This window comes from Schistocerca serialis, chromosome 5 (genome assembly GCF_023864345.2).
Source record: "Schistocerca serialis cubense isolate TAMUIC-IGC-003099 chromosome 5, iqSchSeri2.2, whole genome shotgun sequence".
Classification (NCBI taxonomy): domain Eukaryota; kingdom Metazoa; phylum Arthropoda; class Insecta; order Orthoptera; family Acrididae; genus Schistocerca; species Schistocerca serialis.
This window is the reverse complement of record NC_064642.1, coordinates 765,116,447-765,143,650: the sequence shown is the minus strand read 5'-3', so window position 1 is coordinate 765,143,650 and position 27,204 is coordinate 765,116,447. Positions and strand designations below refer to the sequence as shown.

The 27,204-nt window shown below is 44.1% G+C and overlaps 1 non-coding gene across 1 annotated transcript; it reads left to right on the top strand.

The window, feature by feature from the left end:
• Positions 1–21,175: 21,175 nt before the first annotated feature.
• Positions 21,176–21,250, top strand: Trnas-cga (transfer RNA serine (anticodon CGA)). Its single transcript has one exon. It is a non-coding gene; the product is annotated as a tRNA-Ser (tRNA).
• The last annotated feature ends 5,954 nt before the right edge of the window (positions 21,251–27,204 follow it).

Sequence of the window (27,204 nt, the reverse complement as noted above, 5' to 3'; positions counted from 1 at the left end):
TGCTGTAGGCTGGCGAAATTCAGTTCAGGTACAACTTCTGTACAGCAGACGACTCCCTGACAAGCCATCGCCTTCTCGCTGGGTGTTTTGTCGTCTCATTTCTCGTGTACGTGAAACGGAAAGCTCAAATAAAAGACCTCGAAATCGCCGCAGGGCACGAATAAAAGTTCCTGAGGTCGCCGTGCTCGCTGCCATAGCCGTGAATCCTCAAGTCAGGACACGATGAATTCAACATAAAGTTGGTGTCTCGAAAAATCATGTCAATGGGCTCAGCGCTGACGAGGCGTCATTTCGAACAAAGGAATTGTCAAAATGAGAAATACTCATTATTGGTCCATTAACAATCCACGATGGCTCCGAGAGGTAGAGCAACAAAGTCCATGGAAAGTTAATTTTTGCTACGGAATTATTGGAGATACCATTATCGGACCTTTGTTTGTAAATGGCACCCAAAATGCCAGACAATAGTCCAGTTTTTAAGACACACTGTTCCTGTTTTCTTGGATGCCGTACATCTGTATCAGTGGACGGTCATATGGTATCAGCATGATGGATGCCCTGCGCATAACGCCTTACGAGTACGTCGAATTCTGGATCGTAAGCACCCTGGTAGGTGGACTGGACATTTTCGGCCAGTTAGTTGGCCTGCCCCATCTCTGGACCTTACGCCGCTGGATATTTTTTCTGTGGGGAACAGTCAAGGATGCTGTCTACCAAAATATTCCAACAACACCAGAGGACATGCAGGAACGCATTATTGATGCTTGAACAGCTATCACGGAAGAAGTTTTAGCACGATGTATGGCGTCCTTCATCCACAGAGTGACGCTATGTATGAATGCCAATGGTCACCATTTTGAGCAAGTGATACTAACGCTCCGTTTTTCATGTAGTGACAGTGCTACAAAGGGCCGTCACTTCTGCATTGTCATAAGTACCGTAATACGGTACTGTACAGTAATAACATCCAATTACTGTTCAGTGCAGTACTGTTGCAGAAATTTGTAAAATGTTCAAACGCGCCATCAAGAGATAAAATCATTTAGTTAATGAAATGCACTGAAGTGATATTCAAATCAGAGAAGTTATCTATTATTTAATATTTCCATAGCTACTAGTTTGGTGGATAAAATGGTACAGTGTGATACGTCATTGAATATCTCTTGGAGAGGGTGAATGTATTCTTCAATAAAATGTACATGGTTCCATTTAAAACATTTAACCTCTAGTGATTAAAATTCTTCTGGGTGTTATGCCGCGTCATTGCTACAAACTAACAACAAATTATTGTTGTTAGTTTTTAGCAATGAAACGGCATAACACCCAGAAGAATTTTAATCACTATGACACCGGCCGCGGAAGCCTACGTTCTTATATTTAACCTCTACTCTGTATTTCATGCATCTGTGGGGAATGGTTCAAATGGCTCTGAGCACTATGGGACTTAACATCTATGGTCATCAGTCCCCTAGAACTTAGAACTACTTAAACCTAACTAACCTAAGGACATCACACAACACCCAGCCATCACGAGGCAGAGAAAATCCCTGACCCCGTCGGGAATCGAACCCGGGAACCCGGGCGTGGGAAGCGAGGACGCTACCGCACGACCACGAGCTGCGGGCATCTGTGAGGATACATAAGGTATACCCTCACCCAAAACTACCCAATGATGTTGAAAAAGACTGGTTGAACCAGTTTTTCATTTATCGCATCAGAAAAGAGTTATTTTGGCTGAGCAAGATAAATGGGACGCCTTGTATAAAGGTGTATCAGAGAAACTGCCACCAATTTTCAAGGTATCGTAGAAGAAACGAACATAAACATTAATTATCAGTGATACAATGTCAGCAAAGGTTTCATTTTCTGTACAGAAGTCAGTGCTCATTGCTCAGATTTGAGATGCTGCTGTTTCAACTGCTATTCTCGTCATTGAAACATTGAAGTTAGTTTGTTATTATAAGTCACAGAATATCTTCTTGTTTGCTTAGTTATCAGCATTAAAACGCGTAACATTGTTTCCATACGAAAGTGAGAAAAGACAGGTTTCCTAATTACGGAACTGACACTGAAAGTTAAATTTCCTGTCCATAGTAATTTTTTCCGAGCGCGTTTCTTGCCTGAACATTTCTCATTTTCACACACATTTTCAATCAGAGTTAGAAAAAAATTTTGTAGTAAAAAGTTTTAATGACTTTTAAAACTGTATTTGTAATTTTTGTTATATTTCATTAAAATACTTACGTTGAAAGAAAACAGTTTGTAGCACACTTGCGTGATGAGCCATTGCTAAGAACGTGTCATAAATTGGACACATGCTTTGCAATTAAGTCCTGCCACCAATTGTATTACAATATACAGTTTCCTTTAGTCCAGTACAGGCTCAAAACGGCGCATTGCTGGACTTTGCCTTATTTAAAAAGAAAAGTTTAATTTCACGTCCTCTATTATTTCAGAAAACTACAAATAGGCGAGGTCACTTCAAAAGTCCTTCTCACTGCGCACGTGTGACCATTGCGGTGGCGTGCTCAAATTGAATTTCATGTCGGTTGTGAGCGAGGCTTTAGGCGTGACTGTCGTCTGTGTGGCTGTGGCCAGAGTGATTCAGTTTGCAAATGGAAGCTGAAACAGTGTCAGGTCGGATTACACGTAGTGACCCGAGTTCCTACATCAAAATGGAATCTTTCTGTGGAAAGAGCCGAACGGAAATTGACAGCTCTTTGAGAGAGGTGTATGAAACTAGTGTAGTGGATCGTAGCACAGTATCACCGTGGTCTGTACGGGAACAGTGGTCTGCTCTTTCCCGTGAAGGTCGGCTAAGCACTGAGGACAACACGAGAAGTGAAAGGCCATCAGCTGCAACAGACTGCAAAATGGTTCAAATGGCTCTGAGCACTATGGGACTCAACATCTGAGGTCATCAGTCCCCTAGAACTTAGAACTACGAGGTGCATTCAAGTTCTAAGGCCTCCGATTTTTTTTCTTCGGACTGGAATGAGATAGAAACATGCGCATTGTTTTAAAATGCGGCCACGTTCATTGTCAATACATCCCAGAGATGGCAGCACCGTACGGCTGATGGAATTTTACCGCTAGCGGCGAGAATGAGAGCTGTTTTAAATTCTTACAATGGCGACGTTTTCCTTACTTGAACAGCGTGCAATCATTCGTTTTCTGAATTTGCGTGGTGTAAAACGAATTGAAATTCATTGACAGTTGAAGGAGACATGTAGTGATGGAGTTATGGATGTGTCGAAAGTGCGTTTGTGGGTGCGACAGTTTAATGAAGGCAGAACACCATGTGACAACAAACCGAAACAACCTCGGGCTCGCACAAGCCGGTCTGACGACATGATCGAGAAAGTGGAGAGAATTGTTTTGGGGGATCGCCGAATGACTGTTGAACAGATCGCCTCCAGAGTTGGCATTTCTGTGGGTTCTGTGCACACAATCCTGCATGACGACCTGAAAATGCGAAAAGTGTCATCCTGGTGGGTGCCACGAATGCTGACGACCACACGGCTGCCCATGTGGCATGTTGCCAAGCAATGTTGATGCGCAACGACAGCACGAATGGGACTTTCTTTTCGTCGGTTGTGACAATGGATGAGACGTGGATGCCATTTTTCAATCCAGAAACAAAGCGCCAGTCAGCTCAGTGGAAGCACACAGATTCACCACCACCAAAAAAATTTTGGGTAACCGCCAGTGCTGGAAAAATGATGGTGTCCATGTTCTGCGACAGCGAGGGCGTAATCCTTACCCATTGCGTTCCAAATGGCACTACGGTAACAGGTGCATCCTACGAAAATGTTTTGAAGAACAAATTCCTTCCTGCACTGCAACAAAAACGACCGGGAAGGGCTGCGCGTGTGCTGTTTCACCGAGACAATGCACCCGCACATCGAGCTAACGTTACGCAACAGTTTCTTCGTGATAACAACTTTGAAGTGATTTCTCTTGCTCCCTACTGACCTGACCTGGCTCCTAGTGACTTTTGGTTTTTTCCAACAATGAAAGACACTCTCCGTGGCCGCACATTCACCAGCCGTGCTGCTATTGCCTCAGCGATTTTCCAGTTTTCAAAACAGACTCCTAAAGAAGCCTTCGCCGCTGCCATGGAATCATGACGTCAGCGTTGTGAAAAATGTGTACGTCTGCAGGGCGATTACGTCGATTTCGGGTGAGTACTTAATTAGAAAAAAAATCAGAGGCCTTAGAACTTGAATGCACCTCGTACTTAAACCTAGCTAACCTAAAGACATCACACAAATCCATGCCCGAGACAGGATTCGAACCTGCGACCGTAGCAAACAGACTGCAACTCTCAGTTTATTGTTCATGACATTTTGAGGAAGGATACATGAAAAACATCTGCGGAAATTGCATATGAGACCACAATGTCTGTCACTTCAGTTTACAATATCGTAACTGAAAAGTTAAGAACTAGATAAATTGCTTCCAGATGCGTTCCGCATGATATTACTGAAGAACAGAAACTAGGTCACAAAAGCATCGAAGAAGAATTGCTTCAGCGGCAGGAGAACGGGTTCTGAATAAGAACTACCGCGTTTAATGAAACCTGGATACGAGATTTTGAGCCAGATTTGAAGTCTTAGTCGCTATAATGGAAAAATTCCAACTCTCCAGGCCCGAAAAAGTTCCACCGCCAACAATGATATGCCAAACCGATGATAATCTTTGCGTATGACATGAACGGAGGCATAGCTACAGGCATTGTGCCCCAGGGAACGTCTGTTTTCATCTTGCGCGATAATGCAGTATTGCATATTGCCTTACCAGTGAGGGAAATGGTCGACGAATATGGATAGGAAATTCTTCCCCACCCACCACACAGTCCTGTTATGAGCCCGCCAGACTGGTGTATTTTCCAAATAGAAGGAACAACTCCGTGGAAAACGTTTTGATGCAACTGATAGAACTTCCATTCAGGTGACCTGAGTATTCAGACAGCTCAACAGAAGTTTCCAAAATGCTGGAAAGCAGTCAGAAGCATGAATGAAGATTATACTGGAGACCTGTAAAGGTATTTTGCAAATAAATTATATTCCTCATTTCTATACTACAGTGTGCAGAACTTTTTAAGTGACCCTCGTACTTATGATACATCTTCTGTAATGTTCTACGAGGGAAACTCAAAGAGCAAACGTACTTTTGAGAAAAGGAATACTTATTGTAATGGTAAAGAAATAAAACATACATCACTTTTCTTCATAACCCCTCTGCACTTAAACGCAGTTTTTCCATCGTCTCATAAGTTTTCTCATTCCGTCGGCAAAAAGGTTTTGGTTGCACGTGTGACCAATTTTGCCCTGCGCCAATAACTTCTGCGTCGGTAGCAAATCCTCTTCTCCTGAGCGCTTCTTTTAATGGTCCAAACATATGGAAACCGCTTGAAGCCAAGTCTGGATTGTACGGCGGGTGTTCCAGCAATTCCAATTCCAACTCCTCTATTGTTTCGGCAGAATGTGGCCGAACTTTATCTTGTTACAGGATGACACATTTTTTTCAGTTTTCCGCGACGTTTCGAACCGACTGCAGGTTTCAGTTTAATTCGAAACACATCACATAGTCGTCACTGTTCACCGTTTCTCCCCTTGGGTGAAATGGAAGGCTTCCATGTGTCAGGATAGTCCCAGCGATAATCTTGCCACCTGATGATTGAAGTTTAAATTATTTAACTTCTGGTGATGATGGATGATTCCAGACCATGCTCGCAGTCCTACTTTCCTATGATGCACCCACCTTTCGTCTACTGAAAGCTGTAAAAATATCTCCCTCGCGATGATAACGGGTTAAATGTTTACGGGAGATGTCCATCACTTGCGCCTGATGCTGCCCTGACAATTCTTTCGGTACCCATTTTGCAAAGACTTGACCGAAAATTTAGCCAGTACTGTAAGATGGAATACTCTGAACCATGACTGATATGTAAAGTATTGGCGACTTCGTTCACAATGATTCGTCTGTTTTCCATTGCCCTACCCTCAAGAACTTCCAATTTGTCCTTAGTTGTTGACGTCGATGGCCTGCCCGAACTTTCCTCGTCACAGAGAGAATTTCTCTGTTTGCAGCGCTCTACTCATTCGTAGATCTTGCTTCGTGATAAACTGCTGTCACCATACTGCGCTAGCATTCGACGAACAATTTCCGCAGGTTTAACACCTTCCGCAAACAAAAAGCGAGTCACTGCCCTCATTTCCTCCTTGGTGCAGATCGACAACGCAGCTGCCATATTTCACAGCCTGCTATAACACAACGACTAACGCGGAAATAAGAGTGACACGTTGTATAGAATTGTTCCAGACGACAGTACTTCAGCACTGCGTACTAGCAGGGTTACCAAGCCCAACGGCGAGAAACTGGAAAAATCCCTTTACTCTTTTGCTTCCAGTCAACATCATCTCGAATGTAGTAAAATGAAAAAAGAGTCGTAAACCATGTCTCCAATCTCCCATTGTGGCTTTGAAAGAACTAACACACCAATTAGATGATCATGAATGAGCGTCCATAGGTTAAATGCGAGGGACGTCCAATAAGTAAGTTTCCTAATTTCAATAAATACACAGAGTTTATTTTGCTGAAGTAATTGTACTGACATTGTTCAGTGCTTCTGTTACTGTTACACATATCCGCCATGTTTCCCAACGCCTTTTTGTTTGCATGACACAAGTGTTTCCAAAGCAGGTTTGTACCAGGTAGTGTCGTGTGTTCTTATCCAGCTATTCACTGGAGGATGCAGGAATACTTCTCAGTTGAACGTTCCGACCTCCCCCTGGGTCATTCAAGCTGCACGAGCCAGAGCATTGTATGAAGTAAGTGAAAATTGCGAGACAAAAGTCCAGGACTACTTCTTCTCAGGATAGCTCGCAGATTACTCAAGACTTTGCAATACCTCTCTGCGTTCATTAAGGATTCGCGAGACGTAGTGAACGAGCAAAACCCTCTGACAGTCCCAAAAATGGTTGCCAGAACTTTCCCCGCCGAATATGTGAGTCTGCCTTTTTGGGGAGCTTTCAGCAGGATTTCTCCACGCCATGCACTGACGTTTTCTCTCTGGAGTCAAATAATGGACCCAGGTCTTATCCCCAGCGACAAGCCGCTTGATAAGCTAATCTCCCACTCTCTCTGATGCATTGTCAGAAATATTCTGGCCGCTTGTGAACATCACTCAGCAAACGTGGCACCCATCTTACACAGACTTTGCGGTAGTGTAAATGGTTTGTTAGGATTTTTGCGATGGATGAGCGTCCAATCACAGGCCCAGGAAGAAGCCATATTAGGATGTCGTCAACGGTAACGCGACTATCTTACTTCACAATACTACGAATTGCAATAATGCCATCATCACAGTGGCAGTGCGAGCCTCCTGTGCGCTATTCAGCATGCTCATCTTCGCTCTCTTCCACAAACTGAATACGACAACATCGAATCACTGAAATGCTCATACAGTCTTCCCCATAGGGCGTAGCTCACAAGCGGACACACTTCGTAGTGGTATCTTCAAGTTAGTTGGCAGCATGCTGGCAAGATAGTGTGGCATGAATCGTAAGCCGCTGTCAGCTTGTCAACACATAGCAGTCGAACTCACCAGCACACACATGTCAAGGGCACAGTTTATTTTGCAGATAAATAAACTAGTCAAACTTACTTTTTGGATGACCCTCGCGTATCGAGAAAGAATACCAGTACCACGACACTTTCATGGAGTGGGAGACCGAAAAAAACTAATAAATATTGGTTTGATAAGTAATGATGCGGACATTTATCAGGGAACTGGATGATAGCTTGACTGAGACCCACAAGGCAAGAGACCAAACATACAAGGTCGGCTTCATACGCTACTGAATAATGAATATCTGTAGAATGTATGTACGCACATTTTAATTTTGTTTTTCAGATCGCCGACCGTTGTGGCGGAGCGGTTCTAGCCGCTTCAGTCCGGAACCGCGCTGTTGCTACAGTCGCAGGTTCGAATCCTGCCTCGGGCATGGATGTGTGTGATGTCCTTAGGTTGTAGTTCTAGGGGTCTGATGACCTCAGATGTGAAGTCCCATAGTGCTTAGAGAATTTTTTACTTTTTCAGATTAGTTTCATTTACTTTAACTTCACTTTAAAATAAAGTCCAAGTGTTACACTGATTTCTCTCTCTCTCTCTCTCTCTCTCTCTCTCTCTCTCTCTCTCTCTTTCTCTCTCTAACCCAGGGATTCCCAACGTGGTCGATATCGACCCCTTGGGGTCGATATCTGTTTCCTATGGGTCGACATAAACGAAAACTGATTTTGGGGGTCGACGAGGTCTAAAAATCGACCCCTATCAAATTAACACAAGTTCTTATTTAAAACATTCAAGATAGGTAGGTACTGTATTGTTTATGTTGTGTTGCGTGTATTAATATTTATGTAGGAAATAGCATTGTTGTAGTAATGTAAAGTCTCAAGTTCGTACAAGATGAAAAACTCGGCAAGTCTGTGTGGACAAGTTTGTGCAAGCTAATGAGTTCGAGCGTGCGTCTTTCAGGCACGTTTTAACTTGCTCTCTATTTGACGCTTACGCGATTTAACACGAACGAATTCATGATCAAGTCCAAACATGTTCCTGATATTTTACTATTTAACGAGCTTGCACTTAGGTTGAAAGTTCATTTGTGATTTGAAATTCGTTGGAGCTTGAACGATAATAACTCAGATACGTACTCATTTATTTCAAGAGATTACAAAGTTATTACATAGCTAAATTAAGTGAAGTAAAGTGACTGAAGAAGTGGTAAACACAATATACAACATATTTTAAATAGGTAGGTATAAAAGTATTTGTAAAAATGACTTACACTTAAATTGTTAAGTAGGTCGGTACCTAAAGTTTGAAGTGTTCAGTTTGCTTTGGTTTTCGTTCTTATGCTGATAGGTACCTACTTACCTAATACGAATTTTCTATACCTAATTACCTACTATAGTTACTTACCTAATATAGGTATCCAAGTTTATCAATGAGTAAGTCAGTAATACCTAACAAGAATCCATTACCTGGTTGTGATAAAAATAAGATAGTGTGCTAATTTAACAGTTTATTATTCTTTTTTATTTAGGTAGTTTTTTATTTGCAGGATTACTGAGAGTTTTATGATGGCGGGCACGAAAAGAAATGCAGACAATACAGTTTGGACTACTTGAAGTTCGGATTTATTGCATCTCCATCAAATTAACATTTGCCGATGTGTCTCATATGTGAAAAAGTATTCAGTAGCGATACCATGAAGCCTTCAAAAATGGATTACCACTTATCAAGAGTGCATGCTGACAAAAAAAGTAAGCCCTTGTCATTTTTTCAAGCACTTAAAGAAAAACTAGACAAAAGGCCATCCATAAGATCGATGTTTGCGTCATCATCTATTAAAGACGATGATGGTTTACGAGCGTCCTATAATATATCTTTACTAATAGCGAAGTCGGGGAAACCCCACACAATTGGATAGCAGCTTATGTTACCAGCCATTGCGGAGGTCCTTAACAATGTATTGCACAAAGCCGCACATGATATTTTAAAGAGAATACCTTTGAGCAATAACACCGTTCAGAGACGCATAGACGAGATGGGACGCGATGTGGAAAACATTTTATGCAAGTTCTTACAGACCAACAGATCCTCTCTTCAAAAAAAAAAATGGCTCTGAGCACTATGGGACTCAACTGCTGAGGTCATTAGTCCCCTAGAACTTAGAACTAGTTAAACCTAACTAACACAAGGACATCACAAACATCCATGCCCGAGGCAGGACTCGAACCTGCGACCGTAGCGGCCTTGCGGTTCCAGACTGCAGCGCCTTTAACCGCACGGCCACTTCGGCCGGCATTCTCTCTTCAGTTGGACGAGTCTACATTACCCGGCAATGAAGCTCTGTTGTTAGGGCCGCTGGTGGCGTGCACACGCGATCGGAGTTGGGTGGCACCAGCTGCGAGAGCTGCAAACTGGAGTTGAGTAATCAGTGAACCTGTTATGAAACCTGAACTGCTCTGACATCTCTTTGTTGATTGCTGGTTATTGCTTCCTGGACTGTTCCCGCAAGGAGCAACGTGATGGTGTGCAGGAGTCGGCAAAATTTTGCAGCTGTCTTCCTGTATGGTGTTCAACTTTCGAAATATTTATAATTTATTAGTGTAGTGCACCAGCGGTATCTCCTGCATTGTGGCTGTTAGCGTTCCGGTTACCTGCCCTGGTCGTTAGCGTAGTTTTCCGGCAGTGTGTTTTCCTCGCTGTGGTGATGATGTCCAGCACGACGTGTAGTTCGACAGCTCTGATATTGTTTCTCTTTTTTTCTTTGAGTGGTTATTGTGCCTTGACTGTGTTTACACACCAATTATCAAGATGTTTTGCTGTTGTGATCTTTGTCCTCGCTGATATTTTGCGGTTGTAGTGCCGTTGGTCGGGTGGAAGGGCACTGGTTAGGTTGTTGGAAGGTTCATCAGCTTTTCCAGATTATTTAGTATTACACTTGCATGCCTGTCTCACCTAAACTGTTGTTAGAGTTTCCTCGCAAGGCCGACCCTTGGAACACTTCTGAGTACCACTGTTCTGTTGTTTGGGATTGTGATTTTCTTTTGTCTCAAGTACTGTGCAAGGCCTTCAGCCGTGTACTAATTCAGTTTGTTTTAATGTTCAGTATGTGGCCTTCAGCCCTACTTTATGTGAAGTATTTTAAGATATGACCTTCGGCCGTCAAAAAAATCTCTAGAAATTTCAAAATTTTCTTCTCTATCTTAATTTTGTTATCCAGGCCTTAAGCCTTGCGTTGTTCTATGTTCATTATATGGCCTTCTGCCGAACCTTATGTGAAATATTTTAAGATAAGGCCTATAGCCGACTTAAAATTTGAAAAGTCTTTGTCTAAAGCCTTTAAAAACTTTCTTACTGGAGTTCTTGTTATCCAGGCCTCAAACCCTCAGTTCTTCTGCTTTGTAACCAAGGCCTTCAACTGTGTGTATTCATTAATGCAATTTTAATAACTTGTGCTCTGGCCTTCAGCCCTATTGTTTCTGAATTCTTTTAAGGCCATTTGTGATTCAGTGTTTTTAGCAACTAAAGTTTGTATGTTTGTGCAACTAGCAGCAACTGATTTGGGCCCCTTTCCACAACCTGATCCGCTCTGTCCTACGAAACCACATTTCATAATATTTATGCAGCTTCTCTCAGATAGTACTTCATTATAGATAACTGTATCATCTCCAAAAAGCCTGAGTTTGCAATTAATATTGTCTGCAAGGTCATTAATATACAACGAGAACAGCAAGGGTCCCAAGATACTTCCCTGGCGCACACCCGAAGTTGCTCGTACTTCTGTCAATGACTCTCCATCCAAGATAACATGCTGCGTCCTCCCTATCAAAAAGTCCCCTATCCAGTCAGATATTTCACTTTATGCCCTACATGATAGTACTTTTGACAATAAGCGTAGGTGCCGTGCGGTGCTGAGTTAAATGGTTTTCGGAAACCAAGAAATAGTGCATCTACCTGCAGCGATCAGTGGTCGATGTTCCCGAAATCCATGCTGGTTGGCATGGAGGGTGCCAATCTGTTGAAGGTACCTCATTATGTTTGAGGTCAGAATATGTTCTAAGATTCTACAACGAATCTATTTCAAGGATATTGGACGGTAGTTTTGTGGATCATTTCTACTACCTTCTTGTAGTGGCTTTTTTCCGAGAACTGGGCACAGCTTTTTGTTCGAGGAATCTACGTTAGATTATACGTAGTTAGAAGAGGGGATACCTCAGCCGCAAATATCCTGGTCACACTCACTACGTGATTTTTCCTTAATTTGCGGAAACACGTGTATGTAAAACTACGGAGGAAGACACAGTGGGTCTATAGGGGGCCTGTAATTACAGCGGCGCCACGCTGAGGGAATGTTAATGCGGCCAGTAGCCGGTGCTCGCGACTGCCACCTAGGGCCTGCGGTGTGGCGAGGCGACCGCAGCGCCGACCTGGCGGCGTTGGCGGGCAGCTGCGCTGTCCGGACAGAGAAGCAGCCGGCAGTGGGCGCGACTGCGCGACGGCGGCGGAGGCAGAGGGCGCGCTGTTTGTTCCGCGGCTGAGGTTAGGCGCAGAATGCTAAGCGCCGCGCCAGCCGGATTTAATATCGCGCAATTAAATTACGCGGAATTAATGCGGGACGCGGCACAAGGACTCCGCCACCGCCGGATTTCGCTCTCGCGGCCAGCCGCCGCTCCCCAGGTACGTTCTTCCCAGCCTCGTGCGGTGGCCGTCCCAACAGAAAGCATCCTGCAAAACCTGTCCCTACAACCGCAGCAGATTCCGCTCTCGCCTCGGCAAAGCGCCATTAACGTGCCGGAAACCTGTGAAGAGGCCATGCGAATGTACAACTCTGGGCGTTATTCAACCAGCACACGGGGTTATTCGTCTTTGAAGTTGAGAGAGCCGTAATTCCAAAAGGCATCGTGGTTCATTTTGCCTCGGTTGTAGAGAATAAAGGCTGGTCCCAAGGAGTCCTTCCAGGTCTCCCTCTCTCAAGCTGCGACAGCGAACACATTTTTCCCTCCCGTCCAGGGTGTCTGAAATCTCCCCTCTCTGTATATCTGCAACCTACGAAGAAAGAGCACAAATATTAAGCCAGACGAGGGTAGGCGCAGATTGGCTCAGCGAAAACATGAAGTACCGATATAGTATTGAGAGTGTACAGTGAGATGACAAAAGTCATGGGAAAATGATATGCACATTTACAGATGGTGGTAGTATCGCCTACGCAAGGTATAAAACGTCAATGCGTTGGCATAGATATCATTTGGACTCAGGTGATTTATGTGGAAAGGTTTCCGATGTCATTACGGCCGGCGGCGATGGCCGAGTGGTTCGAGACGCTTGAGTCCGGAACCGCACGACTGCTACGGTCGCAGGTTCGGCTCCTGCCTCGGGCATGGATGTGTATGATGTCTTTAGGTTGGTTACGTTTAAGTAATTCTTAGTTCTAGGGGACTGATGACCTCAGATGTTAAGTCCCATAGTGCTCAGAGCCATTTGAACAAATTTTTTTTGTCAATGCGGCCGCACGATGACAATTAACAGCCATTGAAAGCGGAATGGTAGTTGGAGCTAGACGCATAGGGTATTCCATCTCGGAAATCGTTACGAAGTTCAATATTTTAGAACCACAGTGTCAAGAGTGTGCCGAGAATACCAAATTTCAGGCTTTACATCTCACCAAGGGACACACTTAAGGATCGAGAGCGTTTCCGTAGTGTTATCAGTGCTCACAGACAAGCAACACTGCTTGAAATAACCGCTGATATCAGTGTGGAAAGTACGACGAACGTATCCGTTAGACAGAGCGGCGAAATTTGGCGTTAATAGGCTATGGCAACAGACGACCGACGTTAGTGCCCTTGGTAACTGCACGACACCGACTGCAGTGACTCTCCTTGGCTCATAACCATATCAGTTGGAGCCTAGATGACTGGACTGGGAAAACCGTAGCCTGTACAGATGAATCCCAATGTCAGTTGGTAAGACCTGATGGGAGAGTTCGAGTGTGCAGTAGACCCCAAGAGTCCACAGTCATTCTACAAGCTATGTTTATATGGAATGAACTGGGTTCTCTGGTCCAACTAAAATGGTTATGTTCGGCAAGTTGTTCCCGAACAACGAAATAATTTTTATGAATGACAAAGCGTCGTGTCACCGGGCCACAATTTTTCATGACTGGTTAGAAGAACATTCTGGATAATTCGAATTAATGACTTGGCCACCCAGATCGCTCGACATGAATCCCATCAAACATTTAGGCACATAATCGAGAGGTGAGTTTGCGCACCGGCAACACTTTCGCAGTTATGGACGTCTATTGAAGCAGCATAACTCAATATTTCCTCAAGGGACTTCCAACGACTTGTTGAATTCATGCCTCGTCGAATTACTGCGCTTCGCCAGTTGAAGGGAGCTTCGATACGATATTAGGAGGTATCCCATGACTTTTGTCATCTTAGTACTATCAAAAACCGAAACGTGCAAAATGAGAAAATCAAAGATGAAGCAACATGAAGATGTTGTTTTGGGGGGAGGAGGCCATACAGCGAGGTCATCGGTCTCATCAGATTAGGGAAGGAAGGGGAAGGAAGTCGCCCGTGCCTTTTCAAAGGAATCATCCTGGCATTTGCCTGGAGCGATTTAGGAAAATCACGGAAAACCTAAATCAGGATGGCCAGACGCGGGATTGAACCGTCGTCAACATGGAGAAACTGATGTTTGATACTGCTGAGTAATATTAGGACCTAACCTTTGGCATCGCTTACATATATGTACAGCACATGCTTACACATACTCCCTCCTCCCCATTCTCTCTGCCCATGTGCTCCTTCGTCCCTCTCTCTGTACATCGCCTCATCCCTCTCTCTCTGTCCATCCCCCTCTACACCTCTTCCTTTTCCACCTCCTTCCCTCACTCTCTGTGTATCTCCTCCTCCCTCCCTCACTCCTATTTCTGTGTCCATCGCTTATCCCCTCTCTGTCTGTCCATCTCCTCCTGCTCTTCTCTGCATCCATGTCCTCCTCCACTCTGTCCATCTCTGCCACCTGGTCTCTCTGTCTCCTTCTCTCCATCTCTCTGTCCATTTCTTTCTGCCCTCTCTGTCCATCTCTTTCTCTCTCTTCTCTGTTCATCTCTTATATTTTCCCCTGTTCATCTCATCCTCCCATGTCTATCTGTCCATCTCCTCCTCTCCTACCTCTCTTCGTCCATCTCCTTTTCATAACTTTCTCAGTCCATCCTTCCCCTTCTCACCTTCCATCTCCTTCTGTACCCTTTCTCTTCTCAGCTATGCCCATGGAATCTATTCTGATACTACCGAAACATCTTCCCTGTAGTGCAGTGCAACCTAGTTGTCAGGCATTATCAGACTTTCTCATCTCCCCCTGCACCCCTACTGGAGCTAGGTGATTCTTATGCTAGTGTACTTCTTGATACGTCGCGTGGCTGGCGCCGGTACTCCTTTTCTTGTAGTGTCATCTTTGCCATTGATTTCGCTTTGGCCAGCCACAAGTCGGTTGTTCACCATGGGTTTGGCTATTTAAGCGTGGAGCGTCGATGCCACAGGTCCTACTGTGTGGTCAGTCGGTTGTGGTTACAACACAGTCAGGAGATTGGCCCTTACTTGGTGGGCATGCTCACTTTGCGTGGTTTTTCTGGAGTGCTGCGGACGGAGGCGGCAGAAAGGTTTTGGGTTCCAGCTCAAGGTGGGGTGTTTGGCGTTTCTCGCCACGCAGTGCATGTCGAGGGAAGAGCTTGGCGGATCATTAACCGTTCGCCTGGGCGTATGGTGTGTGTTCGATTCAAACAGATGCAATTGTGTGCTTACAAATGTTTGTTAATGGTTAACTAATATTGTCTTCAGTGACGAGTCTGATATGTCAAGGTTACGTAACACATAACATAATGGAGCTTGGGCTTTCCATCTCAGTTTCCTACCACCTGATGACGGATTTGCAGCTAGACGTAAGGCAACCTGGGGAGCTCCGCATTATTGATGGTTCAAATGGCTCTGAGCACTATGGGACTTAACATCTGAGGTCATCAGTCCCCCTAGAACTTAGAACTACTTAAACCTAACTAACCTAAGGACATCACACACATCCATGCCCCAGGCAGGATTCGAACCTGCGACTGTAGCTGTCACGCAGATCCAAACTGAAGCGCCTAGAACCGCACGGCCACACTGGCCGGCCCGCATTATTGAGTGATGGTATATCTAAAATTGTGGTAACCTTGGTGATTAAGTACCAAAATTTGCACCTTAATTAGCGAGTAACGAAATACTATCCCATGAAAGTGTAGTTCTAATGGATTATTGTCCGTTTAAGATAATACCCAGCTCTCACTATTCCGTTTCAAGAAACAATCTTATTTGAGCATGTATTGCAGGGTTGAGCTTAAAAAATATTCACGAGCCTTCCTGTTTCAATGTTATACTTCTATGTACTTTGAATGTTCAATCACAAGTGTGCTGTTGTAGTTGATTTATATTTCAGTTGCTTGGAGAGCTGCGTATTTCGTCCGGTACGGTGGGACGTGGCACCGGGGCTTGACGACTTGGCCGTTGCCAGTCGAACTGTGACTCGTTGGACCGGGATACATGTTCCTGGCCTTCTATTTCGACTCGTTCTTAAGTTGAGTATTGCCGCTCTCTTTGTTGATGGCTCTGTCAGGTCGTTAAACTTTGTAGCTCGTTCCACTGCCGCCTTGGCGGATGCACATTTCGCTCGAAATATGAATTTAAAATTGTAAACTGGGTCACTCAGTAATTAGTGCTCGATCAGCTTGCTGGAGGCTCCGCCTTATTAATTCTGTATTTCCTTGTTGTTGTTGGGGTCTTCAGTCCTGAGACTGTTTTGATGCAGCTCTCCATGCTACTCTATCCTGTGCAAGCTTCTTCGTCTCCCAGTACCTACTGCAACATACATCCTTCTGAATCTGCTTAGTGTATTCATCTCTTGGTCTCCCTCTACGATTTTTACCCTCCACGCTGCCCTCCAATACTAAATTGGTGATCCCTTGATGCCTCAGAACATGTCCTACCAACCGATCCCTTCTTCTAGTCAAGTTATGCCACAAACGGCTCTTCTCCCCAATCCTATTCAATACTTCGTCATTAGTTATGTGATCTACCCATCTGATCTTCAGCATTCTTCTGTAGCACCACATTTCAAAAGCTTCTATTCTTTTCTTGTCCAAACTATTTATCGTCCATGTTTCACTTCCATACATGGCTACACTCCATACAAATACTTTCAGAAATGACTTCCTGATACTTAAATCTATACTCGATGTTAACAAATTTCTCTTCTTCAGAAACGCTTTCCTTGCCATTGCCAGTCTACATTTTATATCCTCTCTACTTCGACCATAATCAGCTATTTTGCTCCCCAAATAGCAAAACTCCTTTACTACTTTAAGTGTCTCATTTCCTAATCTAATTCCCTCAGCATCACTCGACTTAATTCGACTACATTCCATTATCCTCGTTTTGCTTTTGTTGATGTTCATCTTATACCCTCCTTTCATGACTCTGTCCATTCCGTTCAACTGCTCTTCCAAGTCCTTTGTTGTCTCTGACAGAATTACAATGTCATCGGTGAACCTCAAAGTTTTCATTTGTTCTCCATGGATTTTAATACCTACTCGGAATTTTTCTTTTGTTTCCTTCACTGCTTGCTCAATATACAGATTGAATAACATCGGGGATAGGATACAAACCTGCCTCACTCACTTCTCAACCACTGCTTCCCTTTCATGTCCCTCGACTCTTATAACTGCCGTCTGGTTTCTGTACAAATTGTAAATAGCCTTTTGCTCCCTGTATTTTACCACTGCCGCCTTCAGAACTTGAAAGAGAGTATTCCAGTCAACATTGTCAAAAGCTTTCTCTAAGTCTACAAATGCTAGAAACGTAGGTTTGCCCTTCCTTAATCTTTCTTCTAAGATAAGTCGTAGGGTCAGTATTGCGTCACGTGTTCCAACATTTCTACGGAATCCAAACTGATCTTCCCCGAGGTCGGCTTCTACCAGTTTTTCCATTCGTCTGTAAGGAATTCACGTTAGTATTTTGCAGCTGGGAATTATTAAACTGATAGTGCAGTAATTTAAACATCTGTCAACACCTTTCTTTGGGATTGGAATTATTATATTCTTCTTGAAGTCTGAGAGTATTTCGCCTGTTTCATACATCTTGCTCACCAGATGGTAGAGTTTTGTCAGGACTGACTCTCCCAAGGCCGTCAGTAGTTCTAATGGAATGTTGTCTACTCCTGGGGCCTTGTTTCGACTTAGGTCTTTCAGTGCTCTGTCAAACTCTTCACGCAGTATCGTATCTCCCATTTCATCTTCATCTACATCCTCTTCCATTTCCGTAATATTGTCCTCAAGTACATCGCCGTTGTATAGACCCTCTATATACTCCTTCCACCTTTCTGCTTTCCCTTCTTTGCTTAGAACTGGGTTTCCATCTCAGCTCTTGATGTTCATGCAAATGGTTCTCTTACCTCCAAAGGTCTCTTTAATTTTCCTGTAGGCAGTATCTATCTTACCCCTAGTGAGATAAGCCTCTACATCCTTATATTTGTCCTCTAGGCATCCCTGCTTAGTCATTTTGCACTTCCTGTCAATATCATTTTTGAGACGTTTGTATTCCTTTTTGCCTGCTTCATTTACTGCATTTTTATATTTTCTCCTTTCATCAATTAAATTCAATATCTCTTCTGTTACTCAAGAATTTCTACTAGCCCTCGTCTTTTTACCTATTTGATCCTCTGCTGCCTTCACTACTTCATCCCTCAAAGCTACCCATTCTTCTTCTACTGTATTTCTTTCCCCCATTCCTGTCAGTTGCTCCCTTATGCTCTCCCTGAAACTCTGTACAACCTATGGTTCTTTCAGTTTATCCAGGTCCCATCTCCTTAAATTCCCACCTTTTTGCAGTTTCTTCAGTTTTAATCTACAGGTCATAAACCAATAGACTTTGGTGAGAATCGACATCTGCCCCTGGAAATGTCTTACAATTTAAAACCTGGTTCCTAAATCTCTGTCTTACCATTATATAATCTATCTGAAACCTATCAGTATCTCCAGGCTTCTTCCATGTATACAGCCTTATTTTATGATTCTTGAACCAAGTGTGAGCTATGATTAAGTTGTGCTCTGTGCAAAATTCTACCAGGCGGCTTCCTCTTTCTTTTCTTAGCCCCAATCCCTATTCACCTACTGCGTTTCCTTCTCTCCCTTTTCCTACTACCGAATTCCAGTCACCCATGACTATTAAATTTTCGTCACCCTTCACTATCTCAATAATTTCTTTTATTTCATCATACATTTCTTCAATTTCTTCGTCATCTGCAGAGCTAGTTGGCATATAAATACTACTGTAGTAGGCGTGGGCTTCGTATCTATCTTGGCCACAATAATGCGTTCACTATGCTGTTTGTAGTAGCTTACCCGCACTCCTATTTTTTTATTCATTATTAAACCTACTCCTGCATTATCCCTATTTGATTTTGTATTTATAACCCTTTATTCACCTGACCAGAAGTCTTGTTCCTCCTGCCACCGAACTTCACTAATTCCCACTGAATCTAACTTTAATGTATCCATTTCCCTTTTGAAATTTTCTAACCTACCTGCCCGATTAAGGGATCTGACATTCCACGCTCCGATCCGTAGAACGCCAGTTTTCTTTCTCCTGATAACGACATCCTCTTGAGTAGTCCCCGCCCGGAGATCCGAATGGGGGACTATTTTACCTCCGGAATATTTTACCCAAGAGGACGCCATCATCATTTAATCATACAGTAAAGCTGCATGCCCTCGGGAAAAATTACGGCCGTAGTTTCCCTTGCTTTCAGCCGTTCGCAGTACCAGCACAGCAAGGCCGTTTTGGTTAGTGTTACACGGCCAGATCAGTCAATCATCCAGACTGTTGCCCTTGCAACTACTGAAAAGGCTGCTGCCCCTCTTCAGGAACCACAGGTTTGTCTGGCCTCTCAACAGATACCCCTCCGTTGTGGTTACACCTACGGTACGGCTATCTGTATCGCTGAGGCACGCAAGCCTCCCCACCAACGGCAAGGTTCATGGTTCATGGGGGGAAGTGTATTTCCTTATCGGTCGTTTTTATCATATTTGTACCTTGTATGCTAATTGTGAATTTTCATTCTTATAAAGGAGGTTTTCATTTGCGAATGTTCTCGGGGAATGTTTAGATCCCGAGGTGTCGTTTTTTATTAATTGTTTGTTATTTAATTAACGCCCACCTGTACTGGCTTCAACTGGGTTATCCCTTAGAAGTTCGTGTGCCCGGTGTCTTCACTGACGAGCGCTCAAGTTTTAGAAGTTGCCGTATTCTTACGCGTGTACAATATGTCATGCCTTAACGTTATATCTTGATGAATTTATATTGCAAAAGAGAAGTCACTGTACAGGATAGTCTCGTGGGTAATTATTCGCAAATTGTATATTGTAACTGCGTGGTACTATTATCTCTTTGTAGAAAATGTTAGTTGGTGACTGACCATAACCTCTTCATTCTTTGTTTGGCCCTTGTCTGTCAGTAACAACTTGCACAGCGCAAGGTGGGCTCTTCTTTTGTCAAATTACCAATATGAGATTTTGTATCAGCTCACTTCTGAACATGCCAACACCGACGCTATCTCGTCTCCCTGTTGGCCAAAATTATTATTTGTAGAGTCCTCCACTTGTTGTTGCTACATAGATGCTTTGAAGAGCTCTCCGCTTACTTACCGGAAAACTGCCCAGGCCACAACAATGGATCCTAATTTTCAGATTCTATTGCACTATATCGGCACTGGTTGGCCGCATTCAGCCAGACAGATTTGTAATTCTGAGTTTTGCCGTTATTTCTTTTTTTTTTTTTTCGGGACACCCTTGCAGTTCACCGAAATGTAATTTTGCTTCACATCGATAGCGATCAGTCACGCGTTGTGGTTCCACAGCTCTTCGGCCTGACGTGCTTCGTTTACTACGCCACGGTCACTGGGACATCATTCGCACCAAGGAGATGGCAGAACGACATTGCATTTGGCACTATCTGGAAGTGCAAATTGAACAGTTGACCTCTCAGTGCAAGGCCTGTGCGGAAAAACAGTCAGCCCCATCTCAGCAGTTCTATGACCAGATAAAACTTCAAGCACCTGGTGACATTTGCACTTGGATTTCGCAGGAAGATGCTGGAATATGTGTTGGCTTGTTGTCGTTGACGCTTTCAGCAAATTTCCGTGTGTGGTTCTTCTGTACGCTGCTACGGCTCAGTTCCCACAATAGAGGCCTTGTCGTCCGTCTTTTGCCTCGAGGGACTGCCTGAAGTGAGTGGACAGTTGTGGACCACCTCTGGCATAAACCACATCACAAGCGCACTGTTCCACCCACAATCAAATGGCGAAGGTGAACGCATTGTACGAACATTTAATCACCAGACCGAGACTCGAACTCGGAACGTTCGCCTTTCGCGGGCAAGTGCTCTGTCCTTTCTTTCAGGAGTGCTAGTTCTGCAAGGTTCGCAGGAGAGCTTCTGTAAAGTTTAGAAGGTAGGAGACGAGGTACTGGCAGAAGTAAAGCTGTGAGTACCGGGCGTGAGTCGTGGTTCGGTAGCTCAGTTGGTAGAGCACTTGCCCGCGAAAGGCAAAGGTCCCGAGTTCGAGTCTCGGTCGGGCACACAGTTTTAATCTGCCAGGAAGTTTCACATCAGCGCACACTCCGCTGCAGAATGAAAATCTCATTCTGGATTCAGTCACCAGTTGGACAAACTTCATGCGTCCCACACATGGGATCAAGCTCTGTTGCTCTTCTTGTCTTCTTGCTGCTCCCAGCCACATGACAGAGCATCACTGGAAAAGCTGTCACATTGAGAGCGACACCGCACTTTGCTTCAGTTGCAGCACCCACTGTTATGTGCGGCGCTCGCTTTGCTCAGTCAGGCTACGTATCACACGTATCAAGTTCTTTTACAGATTGTGTGGTAGATGAAGGCGCTGGGAGCGAGGTATATTGTATGGTTTCCTGAACATTCCATGTTTACCGTTCAGGGACCAATTGCTGAGACGCCACCAGACCCACATCTACCCATGCGAATTGCGTGACCTTGCTGCAGGCTTCGTGCTTCCAGATTCCATGCCTGCCTGGACGCAGCAGCCCTCGCTGCATCCGGCTCCAGGATGCTCTACGCTATTGGCAACCGTCCTGGAGCCAGTGGAAGTCTACGTCCTTTCACAGTCTTCGCCGTCTTGACAGCCGCCACGGCCCCTCTTCCTGGCAGCTGTTCCACACACCGCCTCGGCTCCCTCTGCAGTCGTCGACGCCTCCGTTTGGTGCTCCGTCTCTGGATGTGTGTGCGCGCACCCTCTGCACACATTTTTGGCTGGCATTCCCAAACAGGCTCAGGGAGTATGCTACGTTGGCGGGATCTCTGCACCAGCCTTCACTTTGGCTCCCATCTCCTCTTCCCACCCGCATCCAACCCATCCCCTGTCACAGTTGACCCATCTATATTGCATGGCAACAGTGAGGAGGTTTGGTGGAAGAGATACCACCCCCACCGGCGTCTCATATTTGGCAACGGAAGCTAATGTTTCCAACAGGCACAGATGACAGCTGTTGCATCACTCTGTAACCCACCTCTCTTCATTGTTGTGTACTTAGTAGTATATAGCACTCCCTTGCCCTAGGCAATTTCCATCTTCATTAAACAATAAACAAATACGTTGGTTTTGCTATATACGTGTGTAAACTTCAGTGCAAATGATCTAAATTAATTATAGAAAGGTATATCTATTAGGCACCACATTCTGTGCAAGAATCGGTTTTTTGGTGTTGTGTTCATTACTGTCAGGACAAGATTTGCATGTCAGAAATTTTTGGAAAACCCAACGAAAAAGTCGGAAATGAACGTACGAAATAATGACACCGATAGCGATCGCATGAACAGCCTGCGGATCCAATGATGCGAGCCCATTGAGCGACGCATCGAGTTCCTCCGACTACGAGCGCTCTCTGCCACCGCGATATAGGATGACCTCCAGTAGGTACACACCAGACTTAGTAAATTTTTTTTCTTAATCCTGTTCGCAGTTGTCAGGACAAGGTTTGAATGAGATAGAATTTTGTAAAATCCACTGGTAAAGTTGGAAATTAAAATCAATTGTGAAAGTTTATCACTTGAGAAAGGCTCGATCGATTACCTGTTTATATATGGTAAAGGTACTTCGACGTGAAAAAGAAAATAAAAAAATTGTGTTCAGTTTGACAGTTCTCTATTTTCATAACATTGTAACCGAAAATATCGGAAAATTCTTGACCGACAGTCTGATGAACGTTCGTACAGACATAGGCTATATATTTTTGCAATATTATAATTTGTCATATATATATAATACCAGAAAGCGCGAAAAATTCTTGACCGATTTACTTCAAATTTTTATAAGATACTCTCACAAACATTCGGGTGGACAAAGACAGAGAGGCTACATACAGCGAATACATAAAGGGGAAAGCGTTGCTCCCACAAATCTCGGAAAGTTCTTTAAGTATTTACCTCCAATTTTACAGGATATAAACCTACGTATTTTTGTAATGGTTCAAATGGCTCTGAGCACTATGGGACTTAACATCTATAGTCATCAGTCCTCTAGAACTTAGAACTACCTAAACCTAACTAACCTAAGGACAGCACACAACACCCAGCCATCACGAGCCAGAGAAAATCCCTGACTCCGCCGGGAATCGAACCCGGGAACCCGGGCGTGCGGAGCGAGAACGCTACCGCACGACCACGAGATGAGGGCAGGTATTTTTGTAATATATATAAAACCTAGAGTGTCACGTTAATATATATATATAGTAAGGTGGCAATGGCCTTGCACCTTACATGAGTCCATTTAACGTGACACTTTAGGTTTTGTTGGAGTAATACTCTAAATTACGGTGTAGGAAATCTATGTGGAAACGCATCAGCATGCGAGAATTCCGCTATTTTGTAATTATAAGATTTTGCGGAAAGGCAGTACGCGAGGTAGAGTTGGGCTACATCCCCGCCTAGTCGCCGAAGGCCACAGCCTGACGGTATGAATGGTGAACGGGGGGATTTCTGTAATCCGTTTAGAGGGGCCACAGCAGCCACCGAGCTCTGAGAGACGCGCGGCTGCAGGTGTTCAGGTGTTTGCCAAAACAGAGCAGTGGATAGCTGGACGGGCTTTCTTGTGCGTGCTCTCGCCTATGTCCCACTAATTTTACGCCTTCGAGTAATTCAAGTGGGGCATGCCAGGAGTTCCGAATAACAAACTTTCAATCCAAGAATCTGTGTTCGCTTCGACGGGGAATCTCGAGTGGTCTCTTGGGAGAAAACTTCCATTAAACGTGTTATTGCCCACAGCTGTGGTTCTTCCCAGCCGGCGAGGGCGGAGTTTACTTGTGAAATCTTGTACAAATAAAAGAATTTTGGAAAGGAGTTCTATTCCCAGGCCGTACATTGGTCGGCACTGGCAAACTGGGTGTTTTGAGAGTTAATAGTGATGTGATTCGCTCGGTAAAAGTTGAGATGAGAAAACAGAGGTGAAGAGCGATCTTGCTGGACTCTCGGTAGAGGTCTTCCGTTCTGGGCTCTCGTACTGAGAGGACGTTAGCCAAGTCGTCTCCCCTCTTGCTCTTTCGTTCTGAGAGGACGTTAGCCGCGCCAGCTCATTGCTGACGGAAACATTGTCGCAATTAGAGAAGTTTACGGAGAACAGTCTGGTGTTCGAATACTGTAGGATTGTACTTTCCGAGACGCCACACGCCGATCGCACGGCCGCGCCGTCGCCGTCGGAGACCGCCGCTACAACAGGAATATTACGGTGAGATCGCTCCCGCTTCGGCCTGTGTTAGGAGTAACGTTAAATAGCGGGATCAACTGCAATTGCTGTTTCCACAGAGGTTTCACAGTACTTTGGAGTGTAGTGGTTCTTTGTATATATGTTATAAGAGATCGCGTTTTGGACCCATTTTAACACCGTTTATTGCCAATGCCAGTTAGGAGGATAATTTGTAAATTTTTCATTTAGCATTGATCTGAAGGTTATATTAAAGTTATTGTGATTCAGTAGAGCGTTTACTTTCAGTAGTTGATCCTGGATTCACCCTTTTGCTTTATTTTATTTTTGTGTATGTGTTTGATGTCATTGGACACTCTAAGTGTTGGTGGAAGTAAAAAGAGGTGTGGTTTATCGTCAACACTACCACCTCAGATTAATTAGGGGTAACAGAGCCACATTTAAATCTAGCGTTATCCATTTTTGCGTACAGTTCCACACGCAAAAATCGGACAAGCAACGGGTGGGGTGTTACAATATATGTATGTCCTAACGGATTTACTTCAGATTTTTACACGAAACTCTACTGACAATTCAGACGGAAATGGACATATAGAGGGGGGGGGGGGGGGTGGAGATGGACGAAGAGAGAGGGAGGAGGTTATGCAGAGAGATGGGGGAGGACGAAATGTACGGAGAGAGTGGGGGGATTAGGAGATGGTCGGAGGGAGAGGGACCAGGAATTGAGGATGTTTATGCAAGTCCCAAAAATATTCTGAAATTGCGAAGCATTGCCGGGTTTGCTAATCGCAAATAATTATAAACATTATGAAGCGTGACACCGGTGTCTTGTTAGTGACCTGCGTTCTTGCGATAATGGGTAATTATATCAGACAACGCTCAAACCATCGAGCATGTGTTACGAGGATAGGATCCGAGCAACTAATGGTGGCTTCCATTCTTATGGGCTTTGCATTACAGCTCACATATCTCAGTGTACTTTCCGAGATGATCATATTACGGACACCTGTCGCTTTAGTTGTTTAACAGTCATATACTAATGTTTGTATATCATTGTGGTATGAAAAGGATGTAAATACAGTTTTCCTGTAAACCCTGTCTCTAATTTTCACCGACGTTTTTTAATAATTAAGTCCACACTGAGTTTTCAACATGTTTCAAAATATATTACCGCCTACTACTTCCGGCTAATGCTTGCAAAATGCTTGGAAACACAGAAACAGATCAAAGGAGACAGTGTTTGAGGCCAGCTCACACATGTCACCGCTGCACGGCGCTAGCGTATGTTTTATGTCATGTTGTGCCTCCCCGTGTGGCAGTATTGACTTTGTTGTACGAGGCATACCTGAGGCACGTAAGAGGGAAAAAAAATTCTGTATGACGTTCATGAGCCAAAGGACATTATAAACGCGATGGACAAAGAGAGATAAAAATTATACTTGCTTGTCTTTATTTGTGGTACTTTATACTGCGCAGTAACACATTAATCCACATTTATTTTGCAACGGAACTCTTCCTTGTGTGCGCAAAAAATAAATTACAAACTCTTCACGAAATCCTTTGAGGCAGAATATTTCCGCGGGTTAATTGGAAGAGCACTAAAAATTTATGCCGTGTCATCCACCTCAATGAGCCTGGAATCGTCTCACCTGTGTGTAAATCTTCTGAATCAAAGCTTCCTCCTGGGTATACTGGTCCCTTGCTTCAGCATTTCGCCTCATATTATGGAGGCAGTAAGCTTTAAGGGTGACAGTTCGCCTCTTCTCAGGTTGGAACGATGTTGGTTTCCGATAGACAAGAAAAACCGAATCTATAATACTGAATGTCTTCTCCACAACCATTCTAGCTCTAGACAATCGGTAATTAAAAAATATTTCTTTTGAATCTTGATCATACTACCTGTTTACGATTTTATAATTCTATCCTGTAATGGAAAACACGAAGCCTTTGCCCTCCAGGCAAGCACTCAGTTTGTGGCAAATTCACTTTCTTTTTGTGAAGCAATTCACTTACGGTCTCTTTCTTGCACACACCGCCATCTGCAATTCTTCTGAAATGCCAATATCTGGATTCAGAAAGCTATAGCAGGCGTCAACGACAGCGAGCAACACAACGCTTAGAGACCGTTTGTAATGGAACAACGCGCTCCCACTAGCAACAGAGCACTGTGGGACTAAATGGTTCTCCTTCAGGTACCACCAGACGATAGGGAACTGCAGTATCTGTCACAAAACACATGTTACGTCGCGCCAGTCGTTTTCATTAGCCGATATCCGGAAGGAAGAAATTTTATTTCAGGTATAGTGAGATTTGCCAGTGGAAGAACTTGATGACGAAGGGAAATTTGATGGGCCTTCTACATCAACACCTCTAGTGAAGAAAATCAGTAGGTGGGAAGAATGATACCAGTTGCTAGTATGTCACTTCGCAACTGCTATCAAAAGTACTGTAGAGACAAGAGGTAAAGGAACCAGATAACTGCTGTGCCTACTGTCAGTTTGTGGTAGCCACTCTTCGCTAACTTCCAGCAGTACTAAGCGGAAAGACTAAAGGATAGCTAAATGAGATGTTGTAACAGGCAGAATGCCACTATTCTGAGAGTATGGAATCATCTGCGTGTGTGGACGAGTCAGGTAATCAACTACGGTTGTTTCATCTTCACCATATCTTCCCCAGAAGATAACAGAGAGAAGACTGAAATACTGAATTCTGTTTTCCGAAATTAATTCAGCTAGGAAGACCGTAACACTGTCCCAACTTTCAATCATCGTACGAAGATCGAAATGGCAGATGCTGGGATAAGCGAT